Genomic DNA, 22,831 nt, shown 5'->3' on the forward strand with positions numbered 1-22,831 from the left:
CAAACATTGTGAAAGAGGATAAACATTGCATACAAAACTGTTACTTTAAATACAGACTTAGTTAAGAATCCGTGAGACGATTACATCTTCAATGCTACCTTTTTGTTAAAAGGTACTACTTAAAGTCATGTCTATTATAACCAGAGTCTCCCATTGGGAGAGCATGTCAAATGCGTATAGATCTATACGGGAAGTCATGATCCTGCGCCCTGACTGTTAGCTACAGTCCTTTGGGTGACAGTTTGTCATAATGTTTCGACGCCTGAAGACCGTCACCACAGACATATTATGTTTAGTATGGTTATAAAACTGACCGGATAGACAATTATTATGGTAGTCTGATTTTATGAAGGAGTAGTTATTAAAACTATTCTTCATCTAACGAGTGCGATCTTCTTATAGCTTTACTATATGAAACTATGCCTCAACCTTTAAGCATGTCAGTTGCTTGCGATTTTCGGTCTCGGACATTAGAGACCGCCTGTTACTTTAGAAAAATAAGGGATTTTCCTGTATCCAAAACAATCAACTAATAGGAAAATAAGGGATTTTCCTGGAGCAACAATTTACAATTCACAACACGAACATTCATACGTATTTCATACTTTTATAAGAAAATAAGAGATTTTCTTGGAAAACGCATGAACTTTGGAATGGCATACATTTTTCTCAAAACCACTTATGAACTCACCAACTTAATTGTTGACACTTTTTCTTTGAAATAACTTGTATTCTCAGGGAACCACTAAGCAGGTTTGGAAACCAACTTTTTGGGGATTAACGCTCTGACGTTAATTACTTCTTTTGAAAGATGTTTATGTATTTATCTTTTGAACATGTAACAAATACAATTATGTAAACATTTTGAAACCTTTATATGTATGGTGGTGTGTACTTTCCTTACTATGAACTGTTATGATACAGAATATGACGTCCTCCGCCCCCGAACGTTTCCGCCGTTCTGGTTTGGGGGTGTGACACATTGGTATAAGAGCATAGTTTATGGTAAATTAAGTATATCAAAACCATTTTTGGTATACAACTATAAACACAAGTGGGCAAAAACACGCTGAGTAAGAGTCATACTTTTAAAATTAAATTTATTTAATTTTTGTAAAGTAGGCATGCATTCATTTCATATTAATAACAGTGTCATAAATAGATCAATATAGAAGTATTATAAATAAATTGTGTAGTGCAGGTGTGCCTTGGGACATGTAATCGGAACTGGGATGAATATAGTCGGATCAACTATATTTGCCCGAGAGCCGACTAACGTATGCCAAGGAGTGTCTGCAGTGGACAACAAATTTAAAACTTACCAAGAGCATATCATGAAGAATACTATGGGAGTATTTGGGTACCTTCAACCGTCAAACGTAAGGGTAAATTTTACGTACTTTAGCTTATAGTCAATTCTTAACCCTATTCTCGTATAGACTCAATGGCTGGATTCCATCACCCCGGTGACCCCTACAACCCCAACCAAGGTAATGGGGGATGGATTGAAGATGAACCCGAGGAAGAACCCATGGAAGACGATGAGGAGGAAAGTTCAGATAGCTCAGCCTCAGAGCCTAAGATAATCAATCCGCCATCCGTCCGACCTCCATTCAGGATGAGATTTCAAGGACCAACTCCCGTCTAGGGAAGCCACATCCACCATTGGAGCCAGCAACAAGGACTGCGTCCTCCTTACGATATGTGTCGGGACTTCTACAATATTAGCGTAGGAAATTTAGCTGATTGAGCACTCCCAGTTGTGGTAGGCAAACTTGCCAACCAGGCTTATCAATCCGGAGTCCAAGCAAACCTGATTTGCAAGGTTGACATAAGGATGGAAGAAAACACAGCTGATATCCGTCACCTAGACATGCTACAAGAGAATGCTCAACTGCACACCAACTCCCTCCAGGAGCAAATAACTACAGCTCTCTCTGAAATGAGGGATTTGAGGGAGCAACAAGCTGCCTTTGACAGGCGTCTCATGGGAGCCAAGCACTCGGATGCGGAGTCAAGCTCCAAGCGTAATGTAACATCCGAAAAATACAACCAATTTAAAATTTTCAAAACAACCTGATTTTTATTAAAATGTTTACAAAAAGGTTTTCAATACAAGTCATTAGAGTATTCCCAGAATCACATTGCTACAAAATCATGAGGAGCGGTACGATCGCGCCTTCGCCTTGCCACAGTCTCCTGAAGAACCTGAAAAACATTAGACCACAACTGTAAGCCCGAAAGCTTAGTGAGATACCCCCAAAATACCAACCACGTAGACGCCCTTCCAGGCTGCGACCTTCCGGTCCAAAACGTATAAAACATACATAACATAACGGAACATAGAACAACCATGCATATCGGGTCTACTGTGTGACTTGTCCGCCGTATTGGGCCTTCAGTCCACCGGATCCATCCTCCGAGTCTAGTCATGTCCTTCGAGTCTACAGTGTGGTTGGTCCGCCCGCACTGGGCCTTCAACTCACCTGGTCCACTCTCTGAGTCTACAGCATGACTGGTCCGCTCGCATCGGGCCTTCAGTCGGCCTGGTCCACTCTCCGAGCCTCGGCACGTCTGGTCCGCCCGCGTGGGGCCTACAGCATATCCGGACCGCTTGCTGGGCCTTCGGAACAACCGGTCCGCCCTGAGTATCTTGGCCTACAGCACAAAGCAGGACCGCCTCAACCCATCTCCAGTCCAAACAACCATGTACACATAAACATATAATCATATAACAGTTAACATTCAAACAAGCCGATCTAGCAGATCACATAGCATAACATACTCTAAGCAGGATACCGACCTAACAGGTCATTAGCATAGCATCTCCCTATCTCTCAGGATACCGATCTTAATCAGGTCTCTAACATATACCGTCCTAACTCTCAGGATGCAAGCATATCACAACAACAAAATAATAACAACTACCCGGATCTCAATCCGATAAGGGCCGGCCTTGGTGCCTTAGACCGTGTTGATATAGTGAGGATAACTCACCTCGAAACTGTCGGCTGAAAAGATAAGATCCCGCTGTTCCGAACTCTGACACGAACTCCTCCACTGAACATCAAAACATACAACTCAATAAATACCCTTAATTACCAAAATACCCCTGGAAGACAACTGGTCAACCATGGACAAGTCAAAGTCAACCCCTGACTGACCCTACTCGCCGAGTCAACCCGATGACTCGCCGAGTCCATATGCTCAGATCTTCCTTCAAGCAGCGACCCAACTCGCCGAGTCACCCCAAGACTCGTCGAGTCCAACAACTCTGAGTCCACTCGCACCCAACTCACCGAGTCATCCCTTGACTCACCGATTCATCGACTCAACCAGAAATATTGGGACTTCCTCAACAAGACTCGCCGAGTCCAAGGCCATCTTCAACCTACTCGCCGAGTTGTTCTTCCAACTCGTCGAGTCCCAGGGCATCTTCAAGCAACTCGTCGAGTCCACCCATGTGACTCGTCGAGTACCACCGTTCTGAATCCATATAGAAGCATCTCAGGCCATGCAATTAATCCAAAACATAGATCCAACCTCCTACAATCCATCCATCACGTAAAGTGGCAAACTTTACGTGAATCTAACGAGATCTAAGCCATATTCACCTTAAAACCAAGGTTTGGGACATGGTGGCTTCACTAAGCACTCAAACACAGGAACTTTAATGCACTCTAGGCCTTCAATATTCCAGATCTGAGGTAGCAACCTCAGATCTATCCTCCAAACTCCAAAACATTCCAAGACATACTCCCCACAAACCCCAAAATGATGAAACTAGGAATGCACAGCCTAAGGACGAAGATATTACCTCCAAAAGATGCCTCAATAGCAGCCAAACTCGAATCCAAGCAAAGCCCTTTGATCCAAGCCACTTCTCCTTCAAGATCTCTTCAAACAACACCTCTCCAAGCTCTAATTTGCTCCACAAATGATCTCTCCACGAATTTAGGGTTTCTGGAACTCAAGGGGGGAATAAGGGAGGCTGTGGAGGGGTATAATGCTCTTTATATAGGGCTCAACCCCGGAAATTAGGGTTTTCTCCATACAACACCTACTCGCCGAGTCCATCCTTGGGACTCGTCGAGTAGGCCACTAGACACGCGACCATGACCGCGACCTGACTCGTCGAGTATATCCATGGACTCGCCGAGTCATCCTCTAAAACTTACACTTTTAGCCCTTCAACTCTACTCTTGCGATTCCGGGATGTTACACGTAATCCGTGCAGCAAGTAGAGCTCGCCTAACTCCCAAATTTTGATATAGAATAGGACCATCGGCTAAAAGTCTTACTTTCTTTAACTTTTGGTAATCAGAGACATTTAGAAAGGTTAAAATTTTCTAACTTTGGATGTAACGCAACCATATGTTTAATATATATAGGGCATACCTCTTTCGTGTGTTAATTTTGTGCATTTCATTCGAGTTCATGAGTTTATTTATTGTTATTCAAACTCCATTTGTGAATCAAACTCAAAGTCCTATGTTGGTCAAACCAAATTCTTGAATATTAAAGATAGTTAGACTATCCCCATTGGGGGGTTTTGAAGGAGTGCTCACATCACATCACAAAATAAAAAAAAATGAAAATTAAATTACTTTTGGCGAACTAGGCCACCACCACAACCCAACTCACACTTAGCTCACACTTGCTCACCCCATTTCTTTTCTTTTTTTTCTTTTATATGTTATACTCTTTTTTTTTTTATTGATTTATAATTTATACGTTAAATATTATCTCAAAAGAATTAGCAAAAAATATTAAATTTCATAAAAAAAAAAAGTTCTCTTTAAATAGAGTATAATATCGATATAATTTCTATTTAATATTAGTTTTTTTATTTATAATAAATAGTTGGTTTGGGTTAGGTTGCTAATGGGGTAAAAAATTGGTTGAATTGGGTTGCATAGGTGGAAGGAAGAAAAATTATTTTTTTAATAGAAATTTTGGGTTGAGTTGGTTTGTTGATGGGGATAGTCTTAACTCATTATCATTCAACTCTCAACCACCAAAACTTATAATCTTTTATTTTTATTTCTTGGCAGCGCGATGCCTCCTCGTCCAAACCTAAGACCCAGACAAGGCACAAAATTTTGTTGTGATTTTACAAACTCAATCAAAATCACACTTTCCATGATTAGATTTCTAATCATCACATGTCTAACATCAATATGCCTTGGTTTACCATTATAAACTTGACTATTGGCTTTACTCATAGTAGAAACACTATCACAACGAATAGATAATGGTGAAATCGGTTTCCTCAATGGAATCTCATAAATCAAATTCTTTAACCATTCTGCTTCCTTACTTGCAGCAGCCAAAGCAATAAACTCATATTCCATTGTTGAACTAGTTATGCAAGATTGCTTCTTAGATGCCCATGAGATAGCACCTCCACCAAGCAAAAATACCCAACCAGTTGTAGAAGAATGATCTTCTGTATTTGATATCCAAATCACATCAGAATATCCTTCTAATACCGAAGGAAATCATGAATAACACAAACAATAATCCTTGGTTCCTTTCAAATATTTAAAAACACGATGAACCGCTTGCCAATGTTGAGTACTAAGATTATGAGTAAATCTACTCAATCTTCCCACTGCGAAAGTTATATCAGGATGAGTGCTAGTCATAGCATACATCAAAGAACCAATAGTTTGTGAGTACTCCAGTTGAGAAATTGATCTACCTCTATTAGGCATCAACTTCATGCTCGAATCCATAGGGGTGCTAACAGGTGTACAATCACTGTAATTGAACCGTTTGAGAATTTTCTCAATGTAATGTGACTATGTAATAGCAAGTCCCTTGTTCATCCGTTTAAGCCTTATTCGAAGGATTACATCCGCCTCCCCCATATCCTTTATAGAAAACTTTGAAGATAATAAATTCATTATTGCATTAACTTGATTTTGATCAGTGCCAAAAATCAACATATCATCTACATACAAGCAAATTATTACACCGGATCCAGATGAATCAAAACGGCTGTAAACACATTTGTCAGATTGGTTTAAAGAAATACCATTAGACAAAATAACTTCATCAAACTTGAAATGCCATTGTTTTGGAGCTTGTTTAAGTCCATACAATGATTTTACAAGTCTACACACTTTTTGCTCATTTTCAGGCAAAACAAAACCTTCTGGTTGTTTCATATAAACTTCCTCATCAAGATCACCATTCAAAAAGGCTGTTTTAACATCCATTTTACGTATCACTAGATTGTGAATAGTTTCCAAAGCAAGCAACAATCTAATAGTAGAAATCCATGCTACCGATGCATACGTATCAAAAGAATCGATACCAGCTATTTGTCTAAAACCTTGTATGACCAGACGAGCCTTGAATTTATCAATGGTTCCATCTACCTTCATTTTCATATTGAAAATTGTGACAACCCAAAATTTCCATTCTATACAAACCATATCAAGTCAGTAGAAGATTAGAATAGTTACAGTGAATTTCCAAACTTTTGGGTATAAGTTTGACAGTTTTTGAGGATTTACACTTAAGGAGATATCAGGAGAGTGGATGCACTAGGGTTTTGTGCAACTCCGTTATTCCAAAGCTCGTTGATATTAGAATTCAATGTCTGAATAAAAATATTTTCTACCAAAAAATCCCAGGACTATATATAGGATTCTGAACCATATTTGTTCATTAGTTACATTTCCAACTTGAGAAAAGCCATTTTCTCTCTCACGGATCTTCGGGTTTTCATCCCAAATCGTGAGTACCTCTATCTAGTTGTATTATATAGCTTAGATTATGTTTAATAACATCAAAATCATATCAAAACAGCAAGATTCGAGAGTTTACCGCCCAAGAACACCTTGGCGAGTAAACTCTTTTATAAGGTCCAAAGTGTGCCCAATGTCCCTCCAAGCCTTGGAACTCAACCTAGGAGCTACCATGACATGTTTAGACCACAAAATAATTAAGAAACAAAGGCTAGAAGTGAGTTCACGGCCAAGGATGTTCTTGGGCCGTGAACTCCATTTTTAGGTGCCCAAACACCCTAAAAGCCTTCCTTAAGCCAAGAGAGTAGTTTAGACATGTACCCTAATGAGTTTAGGACTAGCAAACACCCTTAGAACACCAAGAGTAAGGTGTTCATGGCCCAAGAAGTTCCAAGGCCGTGAACTCCAAACAGTAGTGCCAAATGGTGCTATAAACTCTTCTAAAGCCTTGTACAATAGCCTAGTTTAGTTCCTAGTTAAATTAGGGACTTGAAAACACCACAAACACCCTTCCAAGCGAGATTATGGTCGTAATCTCCATGGGATTTGGTCACAGGGCCGTGAACTCCTAAAAGGAGTTATATAATGCCCTAAACTCTTCCATAGACCAAGCCATTGAGTAGAAATGCTTCTTAGGGCCTTACAGAGCATCAAACATCAAATGGTAACATAAGTATGAGCTTACGGCCGTAAACTCATGAGTTTATGACCGTAAACTCATTTAGTAGGATCATTAGGGCTGTGTACCTCATGGTGGAGTTTTCCTTGAGCCCTACACATAATAGCTTCCCCTACAAACACTTAGATGCAATCCTAGAGGCTAATAACACTTGATAAAGGTGTTTAGCATGTCCTAGGGTATCTTGACCTGTTTATTAGTTGTTTATAGACTAATTTGTTACATATATGTGATAATATATGTTAACTAGGATCATAGAGTATGTTCAAGACTTCGCTTGACACCTAGCAGTCCTACCTCTTCGGTTCATCTGTATCACCCACAATAGGTGAGTTCATACCCCTTAATCAATGTTTTAAATGTTTTTAAATGTTTTATGGGGGGATACAAGTAAAATCATGCTAGTTATTATATCAATCACATGTGATTAATAAGAAACATTTAAATGATTTGCTACTCATTAACCGTTTTACTAAACAGTTTTCTTCACATGATTTTCATAAACGTTTTATATGTTTAAAACTCCTTATTAAACTAATCATTATACACTGTATGTTTTTTTTTCAAACTCATTTATAATTGTGTTTCAAAAAAATGTTTCTTTATACTTAAATTGTTTTACCAAACACATACTTTCAACCCGTTTTATGAATTGACATCAAGTCGATCTTTTTTTAGATAGAAATCATGTTCAAAAGGTTTTACAAAAATTATTTTATGCTTTTATATTGTAAATTGCATGCCTATATATGTATAGTTATATAAGAAATGTTGAAAGGACTTAAGAAGGCTATCCACCCTATTTCCTTTTCGTGCTTGAGATGTGATCTAGTGGGATATCGGGTACCCGTCCGAAGGTCGTTTAAATATTAGTTATATATCATGTGTACATATATAGTCATATAGGTTCTTCCAGTTCATTCAATACCCTTGGGTAGCAAGGGTATACATCCATGTTCATACGTACCAGTTACATTACTAGTAAGCTACCATATGGGTAGTTTAGGAAGATATTAGAACCATTACTAGAACGCGATATCATACAATGAGTCAGTTCATTCATGAGTCAATACTTGCTAGATAGAGAGAACATGCATTACAGCTAGTACACACAGTACATTATTATAAATGCTAGATAGAGAAGGAACACACATTACAGCTAGTACACGCAGAACATTACAGTACATGACTATACAATTACATGAGTACGTCTACATGATTACATTTACATGAGTATGTTTACATGATTACATTTACACGAGTACATTTACATAGATACGTTTACATATAGACCCTGTTATAAGCATGCCTATATATGTATAGTTATATAAGAAATGTTTAAAGGACTTAGGAAGGCTATTCACCCTATTTCCTTTTCGCGCTTGAGATGTGGTCTGGTGGGATATCAGGTATCCCTCCGAAGGTCGTTTAAACATTAGTTATATATCATGTGTACATATATGGACATAATAGTTCCTTTCAGTCAATTCAGTACCTTTGGGTAGCAAAGGCATACATTCATACACTTTTACATGATTACGTTTACATGATTACGTTTACATGAGTACGTATACATAGATACGTTTACATGAGTGCGCTTACATATACGATAGTAGGACAGACATTACTAGGTGCTATAGCATGGAACGAGTTCAGGATCTAACTATACCAATGAATTGCAACGGATTGTGATAGTTATATTGGGTATACAGGATCATAGTAATGTGGATGTTAACGGCGTGCAAATATGCAGGAGTCGTGTAAAGGTCCCAAAATCCCTTTGACAGGGGAGCGTCTAGCCTGGGATCTAGCCATCACATTATGCCTTATCCCTCAAATAAGGTAATATGACTACAGAATTAGTCACTTATTACAAATACTACAGTACTTATAAGAATTACCCTAGACTTAAGGTAATTAGTACGGTTGTAGTTCGACACTACACCATAGTACTATTTCATATTCCCATTACATTCACTTCGTGAACATTCATACGATGCACGGTAATGTAGAAACTATATTTTTGGTTAATGATAGTCAAATTTGGGAAAATACACACTCTTACAAGAGACACACACACAGACACTAGATGCCTTGGTAGAAGGATACGATTAGTAGGAAACATAGGGCTTCCTAGGATCATTCAAAACATTTTCATACTTACAGTTCATATACATTTTCAATACTTACAATTCATATACATACAAATACTTACATACAAATTAAGACACTAAAATACTTATGATCTCACTAGCTTTAAAGTTGGTACTCTCTTTCAAAATAACTTGTATCCTCAGGTCAACCATAGACAGGTACCGATGCAAGGTTCAGAGAAGATGGTGCTCGTTCAAGACTCATCTTTCTTTTTGATTTATACTTTAGTGTCTATTATAATTTGACAGAACACACTTATATTAAAATTATATTATTAATGCAATGGATGATGTTGTTGCTTGTTTACTACTTTTCATTGTTGTGATATTGTACATGACATCCTCCGCCCGATAACGTTTCCGCCGTTCATGGTTTTGGGGTGTGACAAAAATCCATTTACATCCTAAAGGTTTAGAGCCAGGAGGTAAATCAGATAACACCTAAACATTATTCTCCATAATGGATGACATTTCTTCATCAACCACTTCTTTCCAAAACGCAACATCTCGAGACTCCATAGCTTCCTTAAAAGTCTTTGGATCAGTCTTAAGATGAGAGGAATATGAATATTGTTTCTTTACTTTATCCCACGAACCTTCAACTAAAAATAGTTATAATTCATCGCCAAAATTTTTCGCGACTTGACCTCGTTTGCTTTTATGAAGTTGTTGTGTTTTTGGAATTGAAACAACTTCCTTACCATTTGATTTAGGCACCTCACTTGAGCTTGGAATCAGATCTTTTGGTCTTTGAATTGAAGAATACCGCAGCTCATCAAAGATCGCATCCCGCGAATCTATAATGGTATGAATGGAATATCCCTCATTAGGTTCTATAACATAAAACCTATAAGCTTTGGAATGTTCTGCATATCCAATAAATATGCAGTCAATTCCTCTTTCACCTAAATTTTTCTTTTTAGGTTCGGGTAATTTCACAACTGCTCGACATCCCCAAATCCGAAAATAATTCAAATTTGGTGTTTTCTTGTGCCAAAGTTCATAAGGAGTAACTTTATTCCGTTTATTATGAACCCGGTTTAGCACATAATTGGCTGTGAGCGTAGCTTCACCCGAAAATCCTTCACTTAAACCCGAAAAAGAAAGCATCGGATTTACCATTTCTTTTAAAACTCGATTTTTCCGTTCAACAACACCATTTGCTGTGGATTGTAAGGAGTTGTGGTTTCATGAATAATTCCAACCGATTGAAAGTATTCATAATCCATGTAATCTCCTCCCCTATCTATCCGAAGACATTTTATAGAAATACCCAACTGTAATTCGACTTCGGTTTTATATACTTTAAACTTTTCCAAAGCTTCATTTTTGGAATGTAACAAGTATACATAACAAAACCGACTTGAATCATAAATAAAGGTAACAATGTACTCTTTATTTCCCAAGGAAGGTGTAGCATGGAAATCACATAGATCATTATGAATCAATTCCAACAATTTTGATTTTCTATTAACATTTTGAAATGGTTGTTTTGTGATTTTAGTTAACATACAAGTTTTGCATTTTTCAGAATTAATGTCAAAAGCTGGACTCAATCCGGATTTTGACATTTCAATCATTCTTTTAATATGAACATGTCCTAATCTATTATGCCATAACATAGAATTATCAAGATTAGATGCAGAAGTCATACAAGTAGATTTGACACGTGATGCAAAACAACTTATAACATTTAACTTAAAAACACGATCACAATAATAACCAAATCCCACAAATATTCCACATTTAGACAACACATACTTGTTCGACTCAATCACTTGTTTATAACCCATACAATTCAACAAACCATTAGACACAAGATTCTTTCGAACCTTTGGAACATAAAATACATCAAACAAATTATTTTTTTTTCCAGAAGTAAACGTAATACTAACAACACCAGATCCTAAAATTGCCTTTGATCCTTCATCCGCCATGTGTAAGACATAACCTTTATTTACTATGTTCAACTTCCTGAACCACCGTTCATTATTACATACGTGATGTGTAGAACAGGTATCAAGCCACCATGAATCTGTATCAACCCCCTGTACAAAAGAAACTTCTGGAGTTAGTAGCATAACATTGAATACTGAACTTACAAGATCAATAGAAATTTGACCGTTGTTTTGCAGATTGATCATGAGATCTACTGCCACCACCAGCACCATCTTTTCCACTACCACTTGCACCTTTATTTCCATGTTTCACTCGACAGTCACATTTCAGATGGCATCTCCAACACACAAGTTCCTTGGAATCCTTGGAATCCTTGTATTTTTTGTTGGACTTCTTGTTGTGACCCTCATATTTACGTTTTTTACCCTTACCCTTGTGATTAGAATTGTCTTCTTTATCACATTCAGCCATATGAACTTGGGGCTGTCCAAAATCAGATTTGCCCTTTCCAGTTCCTTTGTCATTCTCTTGATCACGAAGTCCTTCTTCGATTTTCAAATGACTCTCAAGTTGAATCAAACTTATTTCTTCCTTTCTATGTTTCAGATGGTGTTTGAAATCCTTCCATGAGGGTGGAAGGTTATCAATCACACTTGAAACAACAAAGGATTCATCCATGAACATGTTGTGTTGTTTGAATTGACCGTAAATTCGTAGTATTTCATTATATTGTTCCATTACAGATCGACAATCAACCATTTTATAATTGTTGAAATCAGAAACAATAACTTTTTACTTGAAGCATCTTCTGCAATATATTTTGCTTCAAGTGTGTTCCATAATTCACTTGCTGTTTCAATGTTTTGATGCGTGTCAAAGAGGGAATCACACATACCATTAAGAATGAGACCAAGGCAGATGTAGTTGTCATTCTCCCATTTGCTTCTCCTTCTTATTTGTTCCAGACTTGCAACTTCAACCTCTTCTGGTTTTGGATTAGAGAGAACATAAACAACTGTCAAAGTAGTCAACCAGAAGTGCATCTTCTTTTTCCAACGTCTAAAATCTTGGCCTTGAAATTTCTCCAATTTGCCAAACGAAGTATTCATGTCTTTCAACGAATTGCCAACCATCTTTTTCTAGAAAACGAAAATATCAAACAAGATTGTTGGGGAATTTCGAAATTGGATTACAGGAAATCTGGATCACAAACAGGAATCGTGTGATACACTTTCCTTGTTTGATATTTCGACCCTAATTGCCTTGGGTATCACGAAATCCAAACTAGGATAATTCCTGAAGAAAAGATTTTGATTTTAGGCACAAAACACAGAATCACTTTTGAGAGAGAATGAAGAAGAAAGCGTCCTTTTAGTTTTTTTTGTGTTTCAACGAAGTCATTCTATTTCCCAGACTTATCCACACGACGGATAAAAAGAGAACAATTTTCAACTTTCAAAAAATACGAATTAATCCTTGAATTTGCATCTTTAAAGAATGACAAATTAGTCCTCGTAATGTTCTAAAAAATGTTTAACAATGTTTACTAAATACAAGTGTGCACTCCCACACCTCCTAACTTGTATTATAACTAAAACACTATTCTTGAAACACTTGTTAAATCCATTACACTAAAATATATTTGGTGATTAAATCACCAACAGAAAATCCTTCGTTCTCTCTTCTTTACCACTCTCCCCTCCATCTATGTCTACTGTAACGTAGATTAGGTCCATTTTCACGTTGTCCTTCAAATAAATCTCTCTCAAGCGCCATTTACATTGAGTTTCATATTCCCTTTAAGTTTTATAGTGATAGCAACTTCCAAACAAGGATATATGGAAAGGGTCGTTGGTTTAACCAAAAAATACCCATTTTTCTTTTCTGGAAGGCAATGGTGGGTTTAAGCAGATGATTTTGATTTGTTCATATATGTATCTGAAATATGTAACTGATTCCCGAAAGAGCTTCACCAGAACATCATAATCTTTTTTGTTGATTCAAGTTGTAAAGATGATGATAGTGGTGGGTTTTACCAGAGACTACATGGTTTTTCTTTTCTAGATTCAACTTCACCAGAAGTCTATTTTTCCCTCCTCATTACAGAACAATTCCCCAAGAAAAAGGCTAAGTGCCTGCTGAGAGTTTGTAGTTATGTCTAAGAGAACACTACTTGAAAAAATCAATATTTTTCAATACATCAAGAGAGCTTCTTCTGAGGATTCGAAGTACGAGTGGCTCAGAGAGTGAAATCAAACTCGATTCTCCATTGTTAAGGTTACAAGTACCCCCAGGCTCATAGAGTGATTTTATAACTGAAGCAATGAGGAGAAATGTGTAAAGTCCGCAGGTTTGGATTATAAATATTAAGGAATTATAAATTATATAAATTAAATCTATATTGCATACATGTTGTATGGGCAAATATTATAGGTTTATAAAATTTTAATAAAAAATTATTATTATAAAAATTAACAAATTATGTTAAATAGCGTGCAAAAATAAAATATCAATTAGGATAAATAGCCTTTGATGAAAGTTGAAGTAGTCATGATGATGATTCTGTTGGATTAGTGTCTAAGTCCATAACTATTTTGGTATGTACTTGACCCGATTATGAGCATGGTCCTTTTGGGTTGCCTTCACCATAGCAATATGTAGGATGATTTAAGGAGAGAAAGGTTTAAAATATGATTTATTAATATATTATGAGAATAATATATTAAAGGAGAAATCATATTGTTTAATTAATATTAGTCAAGAATTAATTAAGAATTAATTTTTGTGGCTAAAAGAGATTAATTAAATTTAGGGGACTGGACTGCAATTATTGGATAATTGAGTTATTGGGCTAAGGAATGATAAAGGAACAAGGGGTGAACAAAATTATGATGGGAGCCCATCATATTTTCGTCCATAGCCTTATCTAGAAGGTTCCATGGGCTGCTTAGAGTTTAAGCTGTCCATTAGGGTTTTGAATGAAACTCTAGCAGCCCACATAAGTATATAAAGGACCCCTTAGGCCCCAAAAACGTGGACAACTGATTCTCTAGGGTTTCTAGTCGTTTTTTGGGCAGCCTCCTTTCTTCTCCTCTTCATCCAAGTTGCATAAGGTATCTGTGACTCCATTAGAGGTACAACACTTGAGGCACTAAGCTTTTGAAGCCAATCCAAGAAAGGAATTGATTGTTATTACTATACAACAATCAAAGGTAATTCTATAAACCCTAATTCAATTTATAATATGTTAGATCTAAGTTTGTTAGTCTTGGATTCAAAGCATGTACAATAGAGAAACCTAGATCCAAGCATTAGGGTTTGTATGAGCACATAGGATTGTTCTTATGCCTAAAACCCATCAGTGGTATCAGAGCCTTGATTGGTTTCAGTTGTATGTGATGCTTAACTGTTTTGTTTGCTGAAAAACGAGTTTTTTGCCTCTGCCCGACTCGACTCGGCGAGTCAGTATCTGGACTCGGTGAGTTGGCCCTACTCGGCAAGTCCAGGTCTGACTCGGCGAGTCAGTGCGTCAGGCAGAGGGTATTTTGGGATTTAGCTGCTGTTTTGACTTGGATTTGATGCTTAAATTGTTTTATTAAGTTAAAATCTGAATTTTATCTTAATTATATGTTTATCCTTGCCAAAACAATAGATAATTTCAAATCTTTTAAATATTGGTTGTTTATGTGATAAATATGGATTATTTAAAGTTATTTGGTAATTATCTAATGAGTAAAATAAGATTAGGTCAAATATAGATAATTATGAAATTAATTGTTTAATTTGAATTATTTGTTGTTTGATCCCTAATGTTTTGAAATGTTTCAAAACTTGCCCTTAAGTTTTGGAATTTAAAAGTTGATTAAAAGTTTAATTTTGAAATGTTAAATTCTAAAACCCTAGTAATTTGAAAAAGTTCAAATCACACCCTTATGGTTTTATTAATTAATTAAAGTGTATAATTAAAAGTGATTTAATAGGCCCATAAAGTTTTAGTTTACATTTAATTATATTAAAAGTATAATTTTACTAAATTAAACCAACTAGTATTTTAAAAGTGTAAAATACACCCTATATTATATATAACATTAAATGTCTAATATTGTATATGTATGAGTAAACAGTCAGTCTTACCGTTAGTAGGCCTCATTCACGAAGCTGGTCTATAAGGGGTGTTTAAGGAAATTGCCTATAAAATGGCGATTGAATGGGTATCCACTCTTACCCACCGCACTCTTGACTAGTGGACGGTCGTTAGCCGAACGGGTAGGATAGGACATAAACCTTCCATTATAAGTATAATGAAGTATAAAGTAACTAAATGCTTTTTCAAATTCCCAAATCATAGTTACTTTAGGCAAAATGTGAAATTGTATGCTAACCCATGGAATTGCACTTCGTACCCTTGTCAAACGTTAGTGGAGCGTGTGTGGTTAACCGGCACACTAATTTGGGGATGACATTGGTGGAAAAGGGTGGCTCGATGCTTATCATAGATCAATGGAGCATGTATGGCTAACCAGCACATTGATTAGGTGATAGTAGCATTGGGTGCACCACGTGATTCATATGGTTATTCACACCTTGTTTGTGATCCTCGGCATCCCAGTCACAAATAGTAGGGCATAATCGAGATTAAACATGCTATTGAAAAGTTCAATGAATCTCAAAAGATCCAGGAGTTTCAATTCATTTAAAACTTAAACTTCTTTTTCGTTTTTCATGGTGGAAATTGGTAAATCGTCATTTACCTACCTTCAAATATTCTGCAACTAGATTATGGCATCCCTCTTCTAGGTTGTAGAGTATTGTGTTGGATCCTAGCTTGATGTTTCATTTGGGTGTTGCATCAAGATTTCTAATCAACTTAACTTGAATTTTATCCCGTTTTGTAGATGTCTACATCTCACAATGGTCTTCCCAAATCCTTTGGAACAAGCTTTCCAAATGAAGATGACATTTCGAGATACGATCAAGGAAATGAGAGTCATGCTTCACTTCCTCTACCTCCTCCAATTGTTCACCCTGAACCACAAGTTCGAAGGCTTGAAAAGTTCAAGCTCACTCAAGCCCTTTTGGCAAGTAAACACAAAGATGGGAAACTTGTGTGTGCGCACGTCTTAGAGATGAAGTCACACATTGATAGGTTAAGCATGTTGGGTGTCGAGATTTCAAGCAAGTTGGCTGTTGACTGGGTTCTTCAGTCACTTCCTCAATCATATAGTGAGTTCGTTAGAGAGTACTATATGATGGATCACGACGTGACCCTCATTGATCTCACCTATTTACTTATAGCTGTTGAATCAGCAATGATTTGGCGTGCTGGTCAAGGAAATTTGTCTGGTGAATCAAACTCCCAAACTTCAAGGGACACTGGCAACATTGGAAGTCCAGAAAGAACTAAGTCTGTGATTGTCCGATGTGTTGTGCCAAAGGAGTCCATTTGCTTTTATTGCCAAGAGAAGGGGCATTGGAGACGAAGCTGCCCTAATTACCTGAGAGATCTAAGAGATGGGAGAGTCAAGACGTATGGCTCTACTTCAGGTAAAATCCATTATCTAACTTTTTTTAAGTTCCTATTCTAGATTTTTAATACATGATGTGATAAGATTACATTTTTTGTAGGATCGAAGAAAAGAGAGGAAGCTTAAGGGAAGAAGTGAGCTGAATCTGATCGTGAAGAAATGGATTTCGATCGCATTACTTGAAGATTGGATTCTTGAGCTACTACTTGGAGTTAGAATAGATTGTTAAGACATATGTAATAACATAGTTTTTCAATTGAATTGCATTGTAAGGACAAATTTTTTCCGCAATAAAATGAATTTTGATTTTACCTTATTTATTTATCCTTGCAATGGCATGTATGAAAATTTGATGTTTGAAGGTTTCTATTATTGGCAATAATGGATTTGATTCTTAATTGTATTATTTGTGGACATATCAAAAGTTTACCAAATAGGGAGAGTTTCTCATCGCCCAAGTTTCAATTGGACAGAAACTTGGAATCATGCAACATGTATTGTATGATGAATGAAAAACTTTCACATTTGGGAAACTTAGGCTAATTCTTTGACAAAGTGTCAATTAAAGGACAAGGAGATCAAGTACACTAGGTTGTGCGTTGATTAAGTCCACCACAAGAGGAACAAAGATATTCTTCCTGATTTACTAAGGTTTAGTAAATATGATTATACTTATAAGATCAAGTGTAATTCTGAGTTGATTGAAAGGGTTTCAATGAATAGTAGAACGAATAAAGAAGAATCAAGAAGGCAGAAAGATAAAAGTTTCTCTATTCTAAGAAGAAGGGAGAGTACCTTTTATTGTGTTTTATGATAAGTCTTAAAGATTAAGAACCATGTCTCAATAGATCCTCTAAGTGAGTCTTAGTGCAATTGCATGTCTAAGAAGAGGAATCAAGTATTGTAGAAATGGTTAAATCAATAAGTCAATCATACTTTGTTCCAATATCAAGTCTTAGAGTCAAGATTGTGACATTGAGTGAAAAGTTTTCAGTACGTTTATAACACTCATCAAATGTGGAACTTGGAAAAGTTTTCTTATTCTTACACATTTGAAATTGGTAAGTTGTGCTGTCTTGGGTAAGACAAAGACCAACTAGGACCAATTATGTGAAGTGTTTTGTCTCGATAAGAACTACACTAACTCTTGAGTATTTGCTTTTTCAAGAAATGTTTCTTGACAAGAGAATCTTATATGTCAAGGAGTTAGTGGGAGACTAAATGGTCTTGAAAGGTTTCAAGAACAAATCAAGAATAAACCTTATCGATCATCACTAGCACACGACTTGAGGTTGACAACCTATTGTGCTGACATTATTTTGTTTCTGTTCCATTCCAATTGAATTAATTATGTATGTGAGTTCTATGAGTTCTCATTTGAATGCATACTAAAGCCTTAGTCGATGGAAAGTACATTGATATGTAAGGACAAGTTACTAAACTACTTGGAAGACATGGTGGGCACTCGTGTTACCATAGGGCAAGAAATCAAGATTAAGAAAGTTCAGTCCATATGAGTTTGGATTTGTCGCAAACCTTGGTTTTGGCAAATTCACATGGATAGGAACTCATGCACCATAAAATCTAAGTGTCATAAGATTCCCTCCTTCATGAAATTGACTGTGAGGAAATGTTTTCACTAAGAGAGATTTTAAGAAGATAGCGATTGTGAAAATTGTATTCTTAAATTCGATTATGGTTACGACATTGTGAGATTTGGCAATTAGTTTGAACATTTGGAACTTAGTAACATAAGTTCTAAATTGTTTAAGCACACATATGAGCTATCTAAGGCAAAGGTGTATAAGTTTAAGAAGCTTAGATAAAGGCTTATCGAAGCATCTGGTATTAAAAATATGAATTTCAGAAATTCAATAGGCATTGTTTTTCTGGAAGCTCATTTGTTTTCTGAATACATGTCAAAGCTAGTGGGAGCATAAGTGTTATGCTTGTATGATAATAATCATCATGATAGTGGGAGCATAAGTGTTATGATTGTATGATTATTATGGCAAATATTGCAAGTTAGCAATATTAATTATAGTAAAACAAAGATTCAATTTGCAAAGTTGCATGGGTTGAAAATTTGTTTTTTCTATAATTAAGAGAGAGAATATTATACTTTGTTTCAAAATCTAAAGCTTAGATTGAGAAATTTTAATATTTTCAGTCAAATGATACATTATGTGTTCTTAAAATTCGATTATGATTACGGCATCCCTCTTCATAGTTCGAATTGTGAGAACATGACACATAAAATATCATGGCAAAAGATTGGTAAAGTATCATATCTTTATGTAAGACATTATGCATCGTGCCCCATACGCTTCGGGTATAGGATCAATTGCAAATGCTATAATATTTACCATTCTAAAATTTTTCCAAATGTCTAGCGCATTAAGAGGGAAAAAGTACTAGAATTCGTTTTGACTAAGATAATTAAGCAACTATCAAAGGACGATCCAAAGTTCGCTGAGGATTGGTTACTTATGAGTAGTTGGGAGTATGGTATTGGATGGACCATATCGTCATTATTATGAATAGATAAGATTCTATTAAGAATGAGTTGTCATATGGCAAATGTGGAAATGTTTCCATATTGGGAGTTGGATATTGAGAATCTATGTCTAGATTAGAAACTTTTATGCAAGAAGGATGTTCAAAGGAATGCACTTTGAATGTGAGACTTCACGTCTATAGAATTGTCTTGTAACAATTTCCGATAGAGTACTTTGTAATTTCATTGGCTAAGTCTTGGTGACTTTTGTGCTATGATTTTGCAAAGGGATCGTTGCATAAAATTTTAGAATCTAGCATATTCTAGTAGTGGCAAGAACCTTGTGTTCTTACACTAATAATTAGGATTAAGGAATTATGAAATGAGCATCATTGGAAAAAATTTCAGGTGATCTATTTCACAAAGCATGGACCATAGGAAACAAAGTGTGCATGTTTAGAGCATGGGACAATTGTTGTTGTAATTCAAGTAATAAGTTGATTATCCGAAACATTAAATGATAAATAATGAGTAATCAATATGGCGGATAAATAGAAGTGTTTCATTTACTCTCACAAGTTTGGGGCCATATAGGATTAAGTATTATTGTTATGTTTCAATTTGCATGTTTTGACTTCCCGAATAACTAGTTTATTCAAACATCCACAGTCGGTTATATGTTGGAAGTAAGTATGAAGGAAGACTGTCGTGAATCTGTCTGTAGATTGTCTGAAGTGTTTAGACATGGCACAAGTTTGCTACAGAGTTCATGAGTTCTTTGATAAGATTAGAGTATTGGATTAAACCCACGCTCACTTGGATCACTTCATGGATTTATCACGAGTGATTAGTGAGACGATAATATTGTATATTCTTGAAACCGAGATGTGTGAGTTGTTATTTGTTGATCGGTTGCACATTGATAATAAGTAAACGCACCAGTAACTTGGTGTTATAAAACTCATTGTTGTGTGTGATTCGATCAGTAAATGCAAGCGAGCATTTGAGTCGAATTTTATCCATTCCTTTTATCCAAAGTGGGATAAAAGCGATATCTGTGGGCCTCTCGATGATTTAGTGATGACACCTAAGTGCTTGGCCAAGCTGGGACTAAGTTGATGTGTTCAATTGTAGTCTGTTATCGGTCTTCATAAATCAGAAGTCGGGAAACAATATAGAGAGAATGATTGAAATTCATGTCTTTTGTCTATATGATATCTTCAGAATGGAGGAATATATAATCCCTTATCTAAAGGACACGCTATCTGATAAGATCAGAGTTGACAGCGGCTTTTGAAAGCTACGATTGCTGATCAGGTTCTGAAATCATACGGAAAATAGTTATTAGACTTATCCAAGTGGGAGACTGTTGGATTAGTATCTAAGTCCATAACTATTTTGGTATGTACTTGACCCGATTATGAGCATGGTCCTTTTGGGTTGCCTTCACCATATCAATATGTAGGATGATTTAATGAGAGAAAGGTTTAAAATATGATTTATTAATATATTATGAGAATAATATATTAAAGGAGAAATCATATTTTTTTTAATTAATATTAGTCAAGAATTAATTTTTGTGGCTAAAAGAGATTAATTAAATTTAGGGGACTGGACTGCAATTATTGGATAATTGAGTTATTGGGCTAAGGAATGCTAAAGGAACAAGGGGTGAACGAAATTATGATGGGAGCCCATCATATTTTCGTCCATAGCCTTATCTAGAAGGTTCCATGGGCTGCTTAGAGTTTAAGCTGTCCATTAGGGTTTTGACTGAAACTCTAGCAGCCCACACAAGTATATAAAGGACCCCTTAGGCCCCAAAAACGTGGACAACTGATTCTCTAGGGTTTCTAGTCGTTTTTTGGGCAGCCTCCTTTCTTCTCCTCTTCATCCAAGTTGCATAAGGTATTTGTGATTCCATTAGAGGTGCAACACTTGAGGCACTAAGCTTTTGAAGCCAATCCAAGCAAGGAATTGATTGTTATTACTATATAACAATCAAAGGTAATTCTATAAACCCTAATTCAGTTGATAATATGTTAGATCTAAGTTTGTTAGTCTTGGATTCAAAGCATGTACAATAGAGAAACCTAGATCCAAGCATTAGGGTTTGTATGAGCACATAGGATTGTTCTTATGCCTAAAACCCATCAGATTCCGGGGATATAAGGAACTCTTGAATGTGATTTGGTATGAAAAAGTTGTGTATTGTCGAAGTTTTTGCATTCAGCCCTATACGACAAAGTACATCGTAAATTATGAATCGGAGATATGTTGCTTAATACATCAAGACTTCAAGCTACATAAAAGGTGTGTTACCCTAACTAGTATCTTATATGGTTTATGTCAAATGCATGCTAGTTATAGGTTTTACGCCTTGGAAACCATTTGAATGTATAATTTGTGAAAACAGAGATCCAATGTATTTAGGGTTGTATGTGCACCATAGGATGTTGTAGTATATAAAACCCATCAAGCCTATCTATTGGATTTGCTTGAGGAGCTCAGTCAGATTGACAACACCTTCCATGTTTCTCAGCTCCGGAAGTGTGTAGCTGATAAATCAATAGTTGTTCCTTTGGATGATATTCAAGTTGATGATCTCCTAAATTATGTTGAGAGACTAGTAGTTATCTTGGATAAGAAGATGAAGGCATTGCGAAACAAGGTGGTATCTTTGGTCAAGGTCCATTGACAACATCGAAAGGGTTCCAAATGGACTTAGGAACCCAAGGTGGAGATCCGAGAGCACTACCCTAAGTTATTTGCGGCAGCGAACTTTGAGGATGAAATCTGATTCAAGTGGGAGAGGATTGTAACATTGTATTTAGGTAATTTATAATTTTGACCCTTAATATGGAGTTGTTTGCAAATTGGTCCCAATGAGCCTTAACTGAGAAATGCATCTTTTCCTAGTACGCTGGACGTACTCTTTTTACGGTGGGCGTACGTGATCAATGGTCAAACCTTAATTTTTAGGGTTTGAGACCTATTTAAGCATCATTAACGCCCCAAGACTACTTCCCTCATCTTCCTCCAGCCCCATTTCGTATCTTACAAACCATAACCCACATTTATAAGCATTTTGAGCCTTAGAGTGTGTTGTTGGTGCTCTTGAAGGAGGAAGAACGAAGTGGATTCACCTTAGAAGCTCAAGACCTCTTTGGATCCAAAAGCATCTTGCCCTCAAGCTTCAATTAGAGGTATAAAGCTCTGAACTTGTTGGTTATTTCACTAGATCTTGCTAGTTGTGGATTTTTTGTTTTTAGCCCCATAATCCCGATCCATTTGAGTATGAGTTACTCTAAACCAAATAA

This window comes from Lactuca saligna, chromosome 3, assembly GCF_052625555.1.
Source record: "Lactuca saligna cultivar CGN05327 chromosome 3, ASM5262555v1, whole genome shotgun sequence".
NCBI lineage: Eukaryota > Viridiplantae > Streptophyta > Magnoliopsida > Asterales > Asteraceae > Lactuca > Lactuca saligna.